Below are 17,668 nucleotides of genomic sequence, written 5' to 3'. Positions count from 1 at the left end.
ATGTTAAATAAAAAAAGTTTAGTTAATACAGATACCAGACAATATATTCACTGAAAAACAGTTACAAAAAGTGTTACGAGAAAGAGCAAGGCTTGTCCACCATACATCACACAGAAAGACTGTTAAATACTGACCTGGGTGAGAACCGGCACGTGCCTGGCATGTCTCACCGCTGCCGGCTAACTGCCTGGCTCCGCTCCGCGCAAACCCGGCGCCACGGCATCACTGACGACGAGGTGGTGACAAAAATCAATCCAACAGGCAGCAAGACAAATAAGTCATCTGTATCACCGCTAAAATATGTTTTTGATCAATAATAGAAAATTAACTCGTACTCCTTTGCCAAGAAAATAGATTATTTAATCAGAGTACAGACAGATAGAGATGTTACATAATCAAAAATAGCTCGCTCGGCTATATTTAGTGGCCACCGTCTTTCAGTGAAGAGGGCAAAAGTACACCCATTATCAGTTACAAGCCCTGTACTGAAATGGTTTTCTGATGAGTTAAGCTGGTCCGACATACTTAAGATCAAGTTATTGTATATTTAAAACTACAACAACAACTATGACAGTATGAAGGCAATGAATAGGGAAAAGACAAGAAAGTCATTGCTGTCCTATGGATAGCTATCTGACAAGGTTAAAAGGATCAAGTCCCAGCTAAAACTTATAGACCAGGAGATCTACAACAGTGATCTAACCTTTCTAACTTTCAGACTACCTGGGGTTTTCCATCAAAGGATGAAACATTAGTATAGCACATTTACAGTTTATGACTGGCTGCCTTTCACAGTTATTTCTGTGATCTCTTAGCAATAACCAGTGGAATTGCAGGAATCTCCAGAACACACAGAAAATCACTGATCTAGACTATCAACACAGAGCTCACTTAATACTACTGCAGCCTGACTGGGCACGCTGCACGCAGCTAAGAGCCTTCCACCATTTCTGAGATCCATGGTATCTTAATTAGAAGCTCAAAGAAATGTCTGTCCATGGATAGTGCCCCAGATGTGAACAACACTATAATCAACACAACTGTCTTTCCTTCCCTCCAGCTTCCTCACCAAACAATAACCACTAGAAAAAAAGTGCAATTAATGCTGAAGTCAAGCACCTCTAGGTTTTATGGTTTCAGAGATGGAGAAATTCAAATAAGGCATCAGAAAAACCAACAGTTAAACTATGGGCTGGTTTATAGGCCTTCCACACTTAAACAAAAGTGAAAGAAAACCCCCTGTTCCTAACTAGAACATGAATAAAAAGAATGTTCAGTAGAATAGTGATTAACGGTGGCAACTACCAGTTCTTACATCGGTTTAGGTATCAAAACAAGCTTATAGAGCTGATTCACTCAGTGTGCGTGTCCAGCCACAGCAGCTCTCCAAGTCACTGAACGCAAAGAAGTCATGGAAGACGGTGATTCTGCAGGGCCATGCCTCTAAGGTATGTTTTTCCCGGGATGCCCATTTTAAACATTTGAGAGAAACAAAAACTTCATGCAGACAAAAAATTCGTAGTGATCACAGTATTTTGGAAAGATAAGAAAACAAACAGTATAAACAGAAATCAGACACTGCTGCTTCAGTGGAACAGATACCTTAAAGATCCCTCAAATGTTTAGGAAAGCTAGAGAGGAAGGAAAGCACTATGCCCATTAAAAATAATAATAATGAAAGATAATTATAGCTGGCTCCAAATGTTAACAATTTAATAGTTACAGGATCTAAGTACTGTAAATGACTAATGCATGCAGCAGATGTATTCGCAACAGCGTACAAAACAAAGCCCTTAAAAGTAGATAGCTCTGGAAAAAAGAGGATAAACTGTTTTATAACATAAGCTCTGAAGCACATGACATTGAGAAAGTCTCTGTATTATCTTCCTTTTGTGACTGGCAACAAGAACATCTCCTTGATTTGCCAAGATGATGAAAGACCAATAATGCACAATTCAGGAGCTCCAGATACCTACATGAATAGAGCAACAATGTTGTATCTTTACAATTCTTAGAAGAATGAGACATGATGGGTGAATATTTTCTATCTGCACAAAAAGTCACAACATATTTTAAGACAGCCAGCCATATGTAAAGCCAAGGAAAGACTGTAGATAAATTTAAGTGACTACAAACTGGAATAACTAACAAAACTCTGCTAACTATTTACTATTTGCCACTTTGTGTGCGTATTTTTTGCCAACTTTGCGTTCATGTTTTAAATACAAGTTTAATCCCCACCCCCTCGCTGTGACTACAGTTCTACTTTTAATAAACAATCAGCATTTCTCCCAAATAATTAATGAAATAGGAGCATGGAAATCCATCCATTCACCCAAAAGCATGTCATGTAAACAAATACTGATTTGCTGTTTATTTTATTCAACTAAAAGAAGCTTATGTACACATAACTGAGTAGCCACCAGTTACAGATTTAAGCTGCTTGTTAAAAATGGACATTTCTGCCTCAATCTGTGCATGTTACGGCGAAGAGTGGAGTGCGACAGGGTGGGCCCCGCCGGCAGGACAGCTCGGCGTCCAGCCCGAGTCTGGAGCGAGCGAGAACACAGAAACATTTCCTTCTCCAAACATGCCCACATGGAGACCATCACTCATCTTCCTAAACAAACAGCAGCGCAGGTCACTCCTTCCTGCCTCCGGTTAGGCACTTCCCACTGCTACGGGCTAACGAACAATGTCCTCAGGGCTCGGTGGCAGGGGCTCTGGACACCTATTCATCAAACAGGGAATGAACGGAGAAGTCACAGCTAGCAGTAGCCTTCTGGCCCTCATTTCCTTCGTGGACAATCTGCTATTGAGCTAAAAGCAGCAGCTCTGCTAGCTAAAACTTACCGTGTATTTTCTATTATCAAAGCCAGAAATTCTATGGAGTAGTGCTTTCATTCAACTTGCTCACGATGTTCTCTGTTGATGAATATATCTGATTTCATGTAAATGTGATTAAATAAATCAGACAATGCTAGGCTGTATCAGTCTCAAGAGGTTCTAGTTCAAGATGTGAAATACTTGCCCCAATAAGCACAAAGTGAACTAAACCTTGTGCATTCTGGATTTTTATTACCTTCTTAACATGAAAAAACCTCTGGTTGCCTCCTTATTTTTTTTTAACATGGGTCTAACATCAGAATTACAGATTTTGCATAAACTGCCAGTGTGATTCAAAGGCTTTCATAGTATGTGAAGACTGAAAAGGAAGGGATGGGAAATGAAAAGGAGAAATAAAGAAGAAGGAAAAATTCCTGCAAAGTATTTTGACTTATTTGGAGCTCATGGCTCTTGGCACACAGAGGGATCAGGTAACAGGGAAACGAGTGCTGTGGCTGACATTTTCAGATAACAGAAATCAAAAGAAACAACTCTGAAATCCAGGCCGTTTATAATCAGTTGTCTACACATGATGTTACAGGTCTAATCTTAAGTAGTCTAAGTGTTAAATCTTCATCTGCTGTGCAGAAGTTCAGGTTACACCATTCTCTTTGAGAAAGAAAGGAACATCAGCCAAAGAATACAATGATCCCACGCCACATACTTCTTGTAAAATAAAAAAGACTTTTTAAAAAGATATCTGTTGAAAAGCAGCAGGATGAAGAAAAGGAATAGTGTCTGCAAGTAGCAATGCCACCTTCCTCTGTCGTTCCCCACCAAACTCTCATTCTGGAACTAGTAAAATGACTCCTGAAGGTGACATGGTTGTCACCTCCAGCACGACTATCCAACAAAAACTGGTTTCTAGCTTCCAGGTACTAGGGCATGATATGCGAAGGACATGACTTTTTTCTGACAGTCCCTTACTGTCTATGAAATTAATTTCAGATAGACCACAAAAAACCCACTCCTCCTGCCACAGATTATCAGTTGCTTTGTCTTCATGTTAGGTGCACCTTCTGAGGAGGCATGAATTTCACCTCTTTATCAATAAGCTCCCAGTCCTCTACTCACAGAGCACTTTGGTAAAGGGATGAAGATCTCCCAACCTACGCATTTCTGTGATGAAACACAATGGGAACTGCAGTCCGCGGATGGAGCTCTTCCTGCCCAAGGAACAACTGCTGCCACCAAGGCAAGGCTGAGTGAGCACTTAACTAATAGACTGAGGCTCATCCATACCCCAAAAGGGGCTTTGCTGCAAACAAATTTTGCATGTGAAATGACAGACAACACACCAGCTGAATGCTGAAACAGAGAAGCCACTGGTATCTTCAGCAAGTTAGGGACACCACTAAACAACTCAGCTTTAAGTAGAACATTATTTTCTCTGATCTCATACACAGACGCTGCTGTTTAATTACAACTAAGCTGCTTAGCCATTAAACTGGCAAATGGCTATACCAAATGACTTGTCAGTTGTTAGCATTCAAATAGCAGGAGTTGTTTGTTGTCACACTCGGATGGCAAGTTGCAATGCTAATGCCCATTTCCCTGTTGGCTCCACAAATCTAAACCAACCCAGGACTGTGAAGTTGTTAAGCTACTGTGTATTACTAAGGAATACTTTCTTACCATGATCTTCAAAGATACCAGTACCATGCACTCTGCTGCAATTTAATTATTTCAACTTCTGCCCTAAAAATATAAGCCATTTCAGTAATTTACTTGCATTTTTGAAAGTAGAACTTATATAAATTCTGGCTTTGAGGCCCAAGTTTAAGCAAGTCCAAATACAGCCTCCTGAATCAGATCTCAACATCAAAATCTGTAATTAAAAAGCATAATTTACTACAGTAGCTACTTTCTTCTGATCACATGCAATTAAAAAAAAATAATTTAAAAAAATCAACGTTTTATCTTGGGTCAGTAACAGGAAAAGATCATTCCGGCCATGCAGGCAAACTTCAAAGCCACAGAAAGTGAGCATCACCGAAAGCGCCTAAGTTAAAACACTCTAGAAGGCCCCCTGTTTGCTTATCACTAGGATTTGGGTCAAGACAGGGAGCACCAGGCAGAGGCGTCTCTGGAATTCAGGTTGGGAGACTCTGCCTCTTGCTCCTCTGCAGTCTTCACTCTCTTCCCCCAAATGGGAAGGACAGTGGCGAGGAACTTGAAACAGTTAAACGCACTCAATTTGTTGATCTTTTTACTTCCTATGAGTCATGCTCCTCAACTCTGCCACTATGCATATAAAAATCTGCTACAACTCATTAAATAAATATTTCCACTTTGGCTTAGTAAAAGCAGAAGACTCCCACATTAAAGCACCACACAGGTAAAACAATGAAAAATGCTATAATGATTAAAGTTGCCCATTCCAGTGAGTTATAATGCCCATGCTACGGGGCAGCCAGTGGTAATACAGCATTATTATTATGACAGATGCCGTATGCATCTTTTTTCCTTTGGTGTGGTCTCCGGGAAAGAAGAATATTTCCATTCATCACAGAATGACCTAATGGATGGCACTGTTCAAATGAATGGTCAGCAAATGCATTTTATGTGCTTCTATTTATGTACATTTATTTTTACAGGCTACAATGCAAGCATCAGAACAGCACTTCCACTTTTCTATCCAAGGACTGAAAGACTATCCACATTAATAAAGTCTTGCCTTACCCCATGTGCCCTTTTTACATATGGCAAAACTGAGTCATCAGCCTTCTTTTAGGTAGTGTGCTTGACACAACACAAATAAGATGTAGAGCTAATTACCAGTACAGTACATGAAAACAGGACTGTCTTTTCCATAAGACAAAGTCGTAAACTAAATTTTCTATCAAAATACAGTGCTTTTTTATAGAAGTAAAGTTAATAGATGCCTAGAACTACTGAATGAAATGACGGGATCTCTCTGCATTTAGTAACAAGCCTTGAAAACCTTAATCTCATGAGTCAGTAATAACAGTGGTGGAAGTAAAGACAATCTTGGGTCTATTATCAATAAGACAAGCTCCTTAAAAGACCTCATCTGAAACAAATGTGTAAATGTCTCACCAAAGCAGAGATGCTGATTTATGATTAAGAAGTGTAAATGTACTTCCCTGGTATCAGTTAAGAACAACTTGCGTGTTCCATTCGCAAGGGCTTAAGGCAAATGGTTTGACATCACCAGAGTACAAACTCCTCGCTAACCCTTTCTCCGAATGCCATTAACACCTCTGCATGTTCTGCGTCCCGTCTAATTCTCTCTGGCTTACACCAGGCCTATCCCAATTTAAATACATCAGACTCCTTCTCAATTATCAATGTTAAACCTACAAATGCTGCATTTTTCTCTTGACAAAATCCTGCCAAGATCCCCGACACGCTCTACTACCAAAAAGAACCAGCTATGAAATCCCCAAAGACCACCCAGACAGACTTTAAAGAATTTTGAGAGCAATATCCCTCCAGATAATACATTAGGACTGGTATTGTTTAATAAGTAAAGGGATGATTTAGAAAAGCCAATGAACGGTACAGTGGCACTAACTGCAGTAAAGCAGAATTATTATTATCAAGACTGCAGAAGAATAAAAAGTCCAGACACTAAAACAAGCCAGGTGAATAGGCAGCTTTACGACAGATGAAATTCAACACTGACAAACATGTACTAATGCCCCGAAGAGTAATAATTTGGACTACTTATCTACACTGCTGGGCTCTACACTTCCCGCTAGGTAAATAAGATGATGGGACTAATAAGAACATCCACACCTAGTTAAGATCATATTCCAAACAGAGCAAAATCCCCTCAGATAAACTATCATGATTCACGGCGTAAACAACTAAATGATACGATCTGGAAGAACATTCCCACGGCAAATTAATCTACAATGATGCATTACAAAGCTAATTTAATTTTTTCCCCTTTTTGGACATCTAGCATACCAGCGTGGGTCATTATCAGAGATCAGACAGTGGACAAGACAGTGTTGTTTAATCCGATACAGAATGACTGCATCATTGTTGAGCCCAGGAAAAGTAAATAGTCTTAAGAATTCCCATTATTAGCAAAAGAGGGAAAATACATCACAGATAATTTCAGGAGTCAAATTCCAAGTTATTCTGCTACTTTTCCAATGCGGGAGTATCTGGAATCTCTCCCCCCACGTCTGTATTAATCTACAGGGAAATTAACTGCTACACAAGCGGTAATGTAGGGGTTAATTCTGACTGCTGTCGAATGCCCCAAGTCTGTGCTCTGTTCATCAGAGCATTAAATCTGAAAGCTCAAGAGAGTAGTGCAGCCGTGCTGCAAGGGCTATGTTATAAAGTTCTGCATTAAAAATTCATATCGTAGGCTTGCCACAGTACTCTGCTCTGGCTGAAAGGAGAGCTGGCGGGGAAATATTAGACACCCCACTGTCTTTCTGGCAATTGGAGACATTCCTCAACAAACAGCACCTCAGGAAGGGAATGAAAGGGCAAACAAACCGTGAAACAAATCAATGAGTTCAATTATCTCTCTCTCTCTCAGAAAGGAAACTTTTCATTTTTAAGGCTGTTTCATGAAATCTTGTAATGATGGCCCTGAACAAGGATGCTGGGCACTCTGGCTGCAAAACCAGCTGCTTGGCAGTGCTTTTTATTTGTTTTACATGAAACAGAGATTCCCAGACGTAGAGGGTGAAACACAGAGCAGGGTATAGGAATCTCTCCACAGAACAACTCTTCTTACCCTTTCTTTACATTACTGTGACCACGTGGGATAACAGGCTGTACAAATTGTTCCCACTTTTCCTGAAATGTCCCCAGCAAAGAGTGAATTTAGATTTATTAAGATGGTTAGTTACTCCATGGTTAAGTTATGCGCTCCTCGCTACTGGTTAAGGCTGCGCGCATTTCACAGCAATTTATGGCAGCCCAACTAGTAGATGACACTGTTCACAATGATGGAAATGGGTGTTATATTTTTATGAAAGCCATATGTGCCCTTCAGGTTATCTGTCTGATGTAACCACTGTATTCAGGCAGGTTAATAATCCACATACCGTAAATGGGGAAATAGACAGGAAATGAAACATCAGTAAATATAATTTCTTGAGGAAACCATGCACAGAAAGCTACCTGTTTCACAATCCTCCCCTGCCACTCTGCCTAGCACCAACCGTAATAGAAAGATTCACTTTTCCCAGCGCTGAGTTTTGAAACGAAGGAAGGAAAAGGAAGAAACTGTCAGCCATTGGACAAAAGTTGCCATGGCTCTCCCTCTATACGTTTTTTTTCGTATTTATATATATATGACTATATATGCTTGTTAGTGTAGTTGGAAATCAGACTGACTCAGCCCAGCAATCCAGGTTACGAGTGGTTCAACCACATGAGCTCATCCAGAAGGAGGTGGAGGAGGGCAGGTTTACCATCTAGCAGGTGCAGTCCACAGGGAACTGAAGAGATTTATGCCTGGTAGCCAGCACAAAACAAATCAAGTCCAGACTAGCCTAAAACCCCTCACAAAGAAATAAAAAACTGTATTGGGGGGAGGAAAAAAATACACTATTCAACTGAAAGTTCATTAGTTTGACGGAAGGAATGAAGGCAGGTTGTATAGTCGGTGATCACAAGCACCCAAAGATTATCTGTTACAAGCCACTGAAAAACTGCTGCAAAAGATTAGTATCCCTAAAGCAGAGCTTCAGTCAAATTTATTTTTTGTTCAAAATTTGTTACCAACAGGCATTTAAAACTTGCAAGCAAGATTCAATCAGCTAGGGTTTATTCTGGGCATCATGAAGCTGTATCTAAGCAAAAAGGGAAGAAGTAGTCCTTTCTTCTCCCCAGTGATTTGATTTCTTAGTTTTGATTCTTGCTGTAACACTGATTGCCCTCCGTGTCCCTGCCCAACCTCCCTGTGACTCAGTTTCTCAACGTGTTAAAAAAGTGGGAGGAAAGGCCATCACAGGCACAAAATCACACCTTTGCTATGATCCGGCCCTGCAGAAACACACTAGATAAACATTAAGGGTTAATAATATCAGGCTTAGAGGATTGCAAATGCATTTGTTTATTTAATGCTTTACATGAATGCTAGTGAAGTTCCTAACAGGCCTGCATGTTGTCTATCGTTTTTCTTGGTTTTAGTGTCTGCACCATACTGCCTTATCCCTTCTGCTCCACGAGCTGGCCAACATCCCTCTCTTCCAAATCCCTGAATTAGTGCTCAGTGCTGGTTCCCAGCTCCTTATGTTTGGTTCTCTTAGTTTGTTATTCAAAGATACTACTTCAAAAAACACGTTCATTAAAAGATATTTTTTAAAAATTTCATCAAGATAATGACACTCAATTTCATCATGCCAGGTATTTTCTGTGGCATACAAAACTGCAATCCCACATGGCTTTATTGTCTTTTAATTGAGATCAGAGGATATGTAAATGAGGCAGTATTTCTTAGGTCCCATTAAGTGATGTCTCCAGGATGATTAGAAGGGGCTGAACCAGACAGGACACGCTCCTCTGACATCCGCACGCAGCACAGCCAACCCGCACGCTGACCTGCTCCAAGCTGCAACTGCTTCTCAGAGAAGTCTTTGATTTACTAGAAATGTCACTGTTCCTGGGCCACGTCAGGAGACAGTCCCTATAAACATCCCATGTCGCATCACTGCCAAAACTACTGAAAGTCTGCAGGCCAAAATCCCCTTTTCTCCTCTGACCAGGGCACGGGGCAGATGCGGAGGTGCAAGCGCTGAGCATGACTGCTGCACCTAAAGCCAACACAGACACTTCCCTCCCAGCTCTGCTTCTGCCATAGGCATCGAGGATAAGGGTTAAAATGGAAGTCAAAGATTGACGTGGGGTTGGGCAGGAGAAGTAACTGCCAGAAGTTTTAGAGCCCTCATACAGGCAGCAGGGATGACTCGTATAGCGATGCAGCCATAGGATTTCATTCTGCAGCCTTTACCCTGAGGAACACGAACACCCCAAATTTCCCAATGTCAATGGGAATGGTAGTAATATAGGTAATACAAAACAGAAATACTTTTTATTCTTAAAGCAACTGTGGAAAGGATAATGTCCCTGTTTTTGTAGGAAGGTGGCTTATAGCTGTGGTGTTGTAACTTTTTAAGGCAGGGATGGGATCAGACACATTTAGGTATACATTCAAGGAGATGCTGACAAACCTGTCTAATGAGGAAACAGCATAGGGATACTTTCATGAAGGTTGTGCCAGATACAGCCACCGACAGTGACGGCACACATCTTCCTGTTCTTGGAAGAGGCAAACAAAAAATAAAATGAAAGCACTGAAGGAATGTGAAACAACGGGGTACATGGGAGAGCAGGTCCACCAGCTCTCACAGCAAATGCGTGGCTTTCCAAAGGAAAGGAAGATAAAGGCAGAAGAAAGAGACTGTTTTTCAGGATAGAGAGTTTTGGTGCTTGGGACCTTACAAAGTTCCCTGAACTTCCATTCTTTCCATTAAATGAGGGAGCACAACACACACTACGTGACTCATTTTTTCGCCTGCACTGTCGTCGCGTGGGAGTGGGAAAAACAGCTGGAATCCATCTACAGAGCACACGGGGAGTTTCAAGTAAACGCCAGTACAGAAAGCCTACACATAAAATGCCTGGCTAGGTAGAGACGACTACTGCAGTAACTGCCAGTTTAACTTAGAGCCTGATGGAGAGCTTTGCTCTGTGACTGGAAATAGGTAACCCTGCATACTATACAGGGCAAGTCCTGATTGAAAACAGATGAACCATTTGTTTCTGATGATTCAAGGATTTATCCTGATTGCCTTCCCCATGATCCCAGCCCCGCAGTAGCTGTGCTGAAGGAGCCACAGCAGAACCACATGCCCTCCTTGCTTTTGCAGAGAAGACCTCACAAGGAAGTGGTACTGTACCAAAATAACTCTGTTGCTTTGCTACTTTGCATTCAAAAAGATGAGATTATTATAATCTGTAGATGTACATGAAAGGGCTGCATGAAAACCAGGCTCAGCTGACTGGGACGCAGAGGCCCAAGGACCTTGCCATTGCTTGGGGGCAGATGTGCCGTTGCAAGAAGGGTGCTCCTTCCCTGTAACTCGCTCCTCTTCTTCCTCACAAAGCCCTCCCAGGCACCTTACAGAGTTCATCTGTTACAGATAGAATGAGTTACCGTGGCAAGTTGGCTCAAAAAATTGGATTGCCCTTTTGTCGGACTCGCAGGGAAAGCCAGTTCCTGCTGGCAGCCTGGGACTGCAGGAACATGCTCGTGGTGCCTCTGCTCAGCGGACTAAGGCAGCTTGTAATAGCCTGAAGAGGTTTGGCTCCAGCAAGAGCAAGCGAGAACAGAGAGGACAGGGACACTTCTGTCCCTTGTGATTTCACACAGACCCATGCACCAAGGGCGCTGCAGCCTCTTCCATGCTGTTCATGCCCAGGAAGGAGCCGCAGTTGCAGCCATGGTCAGGATGACCAACAGCATGGCTGGCACAGTGGTGTAAGACCCTTTGATGCAGTACTTTGCATTTATTTAAAGATTTCCATCTAAGGATCGCATGTCAACCGAAGGTTATAGATAACAGGGTGATGACTAGAATATGCTGGAATACCCTAAGGCTATTTTTTTCTACTTTGGGCTGTTAAATAACACCAGCTTCTAGGCTGTACTAGAAAAAGGAACTGAACGGTCTCACTTGAGGTTAAAAAACAAACAAAAAAAAACCCTGAAAGGACCCAGGGCACTTCTGTGCTGTCAAAAATTTACATTAACTAATTGCAAGCATTAGAAGTCTAACAGAAGAGACAACACAGCCCAGCTACAGCACTAACTTCTACAAACTCTGAATGCTCCATTTAGATGGAGTTCTCATAAAGGCACCCTTCAAAATAAATACGAAAAAAGTGACTCTTTTTGCCAGTTTGTGGTTTATGATTCTCATGTCTGCATATTTCTAGACTCCAGCCAAGACCAGACTTGTTGGCTTTGAGCCTTATACTTACTCCTCATGCCTCAGTTTCCCTACCCAAAAGTAAAGGCGACATTTCAGAGCAAGCACTCAGTGTTTCAAAGGCAAGTGTTCTACAGTAGCACTGTAATTCACTCCCCACGGCATACTATCTTGAAACTTTTCTGGTCTGACTGTAGGCTGAACCAGAAATGTGAAGAGAAGGCTGGTTAGCACATGGGCTTTCAAGCCCTATTTCACACAAGAGCTTTAGATCAAAATAAGAACCAGATCTCCAAAGTATTTTCATTCATCTTCATTTCTAGGTTTTTAAGCAAAATATTAATGTTATATAGGGACTTTCAGCCTGTTGAGTTTTGCATAAGGCACAAGTAAAACTTTTAACAATTATCTCAAATTGTAAAATGCAAACAAAGCGTTCTGTAAGATTTAAGACATTCAATTTTTCTTCCCTTTTTTTCCTTAAAAAAAAAAAATTAGTTCTCTGTAACATCTTCCCTGGTTTCTCATCCCCCCATTACCACCACTCCTGGGCTTTCACTGGTGGCAGTATGACTAGGAAATTTAAGAAGAGAAAAAGCTGTAAGAGACGTGGCCTATGAAGTTCTCCATCTCCTGTTTTTAGGGAAATCACTTTAAATACAGCAATAATTCCAGAGACGAGCATTAGAAGTTAATGACTCATCAAAAGAACAGGAAATAGGAAACTTTAAGACCTTAAAGGCACAGCAAATAGAAGCTATTTCATTTCATGTACAACACAACCACCCTAACTACAGTATTTCATGCTCAATGGGGGGAAGCAGCATTTGAGACCATCTATCACAGTAATTATGTGATGCTGGAGGGAGCACGACTTTATTTTTTATTCAGTTTGACCCTGAGCACCGTCAAAATGGAAAACTACAAACATTTGAGAAGTGATATATTGGTACCAGCCAGCAGTTAAACAAGAAGGATTTGTTAAAAAAAATTAAAGTAAATAATTCATAGGCCAAATTCAATTCTCACTATATATTGGGAATTATTCCCCTAAAGTCCAAGTTAACTGAGATTTGCCCCAACATAACAGGAGATTTCACACGAATACTTGAACTCCAATTCCATCATATAACTTCAGGCAGAAATAATTCTTCATGAATTCTCTAAAATTACTGGTCCTCTGTCCTCAAGCCCAATGCTACACTCCTTCCATGCAGGAAGCCACACCTTTACAATTTGATTCCAGACTGATGCCTGAAGAACAGGTCTGTTCGACAGTGAGTAAAGAAGAGGAGCGCCCTTCAATCAAACAGCCCAAACCCACAGGCATCCCCTTCTGTTACCGTATTTTTGTCGTATAATCCACGAAACCTCTTCCTTTCCCCACAACTGGAGACTCAAGCACCTTGCCCCTGCGTGCAGATAACACGAGGAGCTGTTTGCCGCCCCGCTGTCCCTCCTGCCTGGCTGACACCATCGCCTGCCTCTGCCCCAGCACTCCCCATCTGTCACCCACCTCTGACTTTCCGCAGATTACTTCAGGATTTATTTTCAAGCAGGATATAGGGATGAAAATAGGCATTGCTTTGTCCTCCCACTCCTGAGCTTCTACCTGTTTGTTTCATTAACTTCTTTTAGGTCGTCATGATATCACGCTGTAAGCTCTTTAGGGGAAAGACGGCCTTTGTAAGAGATACGTGTGCAGTGCCCACCCCGCTATCTCCAGCCTCGCTGACCGAGGTCTATGACCACTGCAAGAAAAGTAGTATTAAATACTGATACTGAAATCCTGTGAGTCAAGTTTACAGATTCAGGCTGGAAAACAATGAAAAACTCTCCTTTATCGTATCGCAAGGACTGCCAGCTCGCAGACCGTGCTTTCATCAACCACGCTCTGTTCATTTCCAGATTTAGTTTTCATTAAAATGCAGTCCAGGATTAAAATAAGTCAGCTGGATCTATGCGGTGGGGTAATTTGCAATATTGCACCAGTGTACAGTCTTAATGATGCTACACCAATATGCCCTCCTGTGTCATCCTTAGCTGCGTTGCCAAAAAAGATAATAATCAGTCTAATCTATAAAAGGGCAACAATTCTCTGCTTCATATACTGGAAGGCAAAATATGTTTCTACAAGTTATTGAAAGTAGTTGTTTTAGGATGACTCCTTTAGTAAGTATGAAAACCTCCTCCTCCACTGCATTTTCTATGCATACGCTACTTTCAGAAGAACAAAAAGTCTGCATCTTTCAGAACCATACAGGTAACAAAACTGGTAGCAGAGCTGCTTTGACCAACAACCTTAACCTAAACGTCTTTTGCTTTATGTTGTTTATGAAGGCTTTTTATTGCAGAAGGAGGGGCAGTACCTAAAATCCTCACAAGGCTACTTAACATTTACTGGTGAAAATGTAGCATTTCAGTGAAATTCGATATTTTCTTTCATCAAAGGCAGGGAGCCTCAACCCACATGTTAACAGTAATGTAACAAGCCTACTGTATGTGCTACAACCGAAGATCCTTTTCCAATTAGAATTCATTTAGGTTGGGGGAGAGGAGGGGTCGGAGCAAAGAGGTGGCTCTGGAATTGATCTAAAACTGGAATTCGACCATTCTGGCTGGCAGCATTAACCGCTCAGCTGGGAATCCCAAACACTTGCTCGGATTCTGCCGCGAACTAGAAGTGAAAGAGCAACATTACATTAGCAAGGAGAACAGTTTGTCCCCGGAAAACGAAGTCTGTTGCACTATGAAAAAAACCCACCAACATTCTTTAATTTTCCTGCAACTCAAGTCTGAGTTTGCTTTTCAGTTCGAGCTCCGATAGAATCTCCAGATCAAACTCATTAGTGTTGGTTAAATCCAGGTTTGCTGATAGAAGTGTGTGGGACAGCAAACAAAATCAGTATCAGCCCTCGAGAGAGGATGTGCCTCTTTAATTGAAAAAGGCAGAGTAATCATTCATTTATTTAACCCAGAGATGATTATAATCTGAAAACCTTGAAATCCTCTTACACAACAACTGTTTTGGCAAGCCCCTCTGTGTTCCAACAAATATTAAACTGTGCTTGCCATTTGTCTAAGGAATCTTGTATTAATAAACATGAAGAAGAACACTTTTACCTCCCACACTCAATGACAGAAGAAAACAAAGACCAGCTGTATTCATCAATGGATCCTTGTTCTGCACATAAAGGCTAATTACATTTTACTTCAAGCCTACACATGGAAAACTTTGCTGCTGCCATCTTGTCAAATTCAGCTTCTGATATTCCAGCTGACAGACTGCAATGACTGCACATAATGAACTTCTTTTTGTCATTAACACCTTCAGCGCCCTGCACGCGGGGTATCTGCGGGACGCAGGGGCCAGAGGAAGGGGCACAGGCAGCAGCTCCGCTTCTGCCGCAGGCACGTTACCTGCTCGATGGCAAAGAGAACGGGGGATTTCTATAGACTGGGATGACAGAAGCTAATTTGACTGAAGATTTTTATTTCAGCAACTGATCTCGTTTGACGATGCCTTGCTAGCATCAAGTTGGGACGGTACCTCCGCACCTCACTTTGCATGTAGTACTTTGAACGGGGACATTTTGAAAAAATAAACAAACAAGTTGACATACTGATTTCCAACTTTAAGATCACAACAACCAGTCGCTAGGACAAAATCCAGACTCCTTAATGCTGATACTGAGGACTTCTTACTGTGTATTTCTTTTGCTTCTCTCTTTTTGTTTGAAAGATTTTCAAAGTTACAAACAGTTGAAAGACAGCTTTATTCCAAAACTGAAAAAAAAATCTTAAAAGTACTGTTAGCTTTAAAAAATTGACAATTATCTTTTTTTTCCTGAAGGCATTCCAATTCATCTGCATCAAATAAGTGTCTGTGAAACTAACAATTCTGGCCTAAGATAAAAATCACATGTTTTTAAAACATAAAATTAAAATTGGCAATACAAGTAGCTTTTCAGACTTAGATCAAAAGAGGGTTTCTTTTTAGAAAAGAATCAAACTGTCTTTCGCCATTTTTATTGGTGTTTTTTCAACATTTCTCTCAGCTTTTACAATGAAAATAGATGACTCAATTTCACTGTCTACATTCAGTTCCCTTTTCATGTTTTTCTAGATTTCCATATTGCAAAATTTGGGCTACAAACGCCATAGATGACTGTTGTTATGCAAGAGCTGTTCCTGCCATAAATATCCGAAGCAATGATAAAATATTTCTGCTGTTATTAGGTCCTACAAGTTTGTTTTCACAGCACATTAGTTTGGGAGATAAACTACACGCTTAATGTCTGCTTCAGGATTCAGGTCTATGATCACTATATTCCAGACCCAGCCTTCATAATCATTCTGCTACAGAACACAGTAAACTTCTTGTTACTGCAGATGCTACTAATTTTATGTAATTCTATATATATTAGGTAAGAATCATACTCAAGATCATAAGAAAATATTTCCACGTGAATCTGTCTGAAAGAATGAAACACATCAGAAACGCAAACAGTTTAGAGTACATCCTTTGCTCAGTATAAGATAAATCACATTACTTAGGGAAACAGTATTAAAAAAATTAAGCAAACACTCTGCAAATAAAAACATTAATAAGGGTGAGGGGTTATTAGGTTCAGTGCCTACAACTGCTGAGCCCTGATCTCTGACTGTTCCCGCAGAAGCGACTGCAAGACAAAATAACAGCAACAGAGCTGCCAGCAGCAGTTATGTGCAAAAAAAAATAATAAAGGCAATCTGCAGTAATTTAAGGCTCCATCAGAAACATCATTAGTATGTGTCTCTGAGAGAAGGATGACATTAATGAGGGAACAAAAATACTTTTGATCACCTTATACGGAACACAAAGGAAACTGGACTTAGAGAGCAAAACCAAAATCTACCTACAAGATTATCTTGAATGATGTAAAAGGTGTTTCAACTCCAAGCACTGATTCTTAACTACTATGGACTGAACTCTGTAAGCTCCAAGTTCCGCACGTACTCAGTGGGAAACTGGATCCTCAGCACTCACAGAACCACATGCTAAAAAATTAAAACTTGTTGCCAACTTGACTGGTTTTGAAAAACCTGTATCATCTAGACTGCCATGAGCCATACCAGAAAGCACTTACCTACAGACCAAGACCATGTCACTCCTCCCATCAAGCCTAGGCTATAGTTTCTCTTGCCCCAACATGGAGACTGCCAACAGCCTTCCCTTACCACTTCTCCTGTACCAGAATAGGTGGTAAGGGAGGAGGCAAGGGTGTTCCTCTCTGTTCACCCCATCACCTGCCTACTTTGAAGCTCGGGCTCTATGGGATGCCGGTAGTGGGCACAGGGTTGTGATGTGCGTCTTCCAATCCTTGCCCTTACAGCCGGCCAGGGACACCCATCTGAAATGGCTTCTTCTTTCCCATTCCATTTCCAGACACAGAAATGACTCTTGGGGCTTAATACTGCTGATCATGAGAATTCCTTCTCATTATTAACTTTCCTTAAATATGAAGGGTTCAAAGAAAAACAGCAGAAGTCTGTCTCTCTTGTTAATAAAACCAGGGGATAATTGAAAACAGTAGCCATTAAGAAGAAAAGGATATATATTTTTGAGACTACCTTCATGTTCCACTTGAAAAGAAGAAAAAAAATCTAGTCACTGTAATCTGGGGTGAATTTGACAGAGTGATGACCACCACCCCAAAAGCAGAAAGAACCAGGGTGCCTAACAGTGCAATAGCAATCCTTTACTAAACCAAATTTTATTTTCATCAAGATTGGAAGATCACAGTAAGTATCTTATTTCTAAAATTGCCCTATTTATAAATAAAATATAAGAGATACATAGTATGAGAGAT

General features: G+C 40.9%; 1 protein-coding gene across 6 annotated transcripts in view; it reads right to left on the bottom strand.

Moving 5' to 3' along the window:
• The window catches only part of CUX1 (cut like homeobox 1), a 285,116-nt gene that overhangs the window by 118,191 nt on the left and 149,257 nt on the right, over positions 1–17,668 (bottom strand). The window lies entirely within an intron of this gene.

Source organism: Gavia stellata, chromosome 25 (genome assembly GCF_030936135.1).
Source record: "Gavia stellata isolate bGavSte3 chromosome 25, bGavSte3.hap2, whole genome shotgun sequence".
Lineage (NCBI taxonomy): Eukaryota > Metazoa > Chordata > Aves > Gaviiformes > Gaviidae > Gavia > Gavia stellata.
Note: the sequence above shows the minus strand (reverse complement) of the source record. Positions and strands in the feature narration are given on the sequence as shown.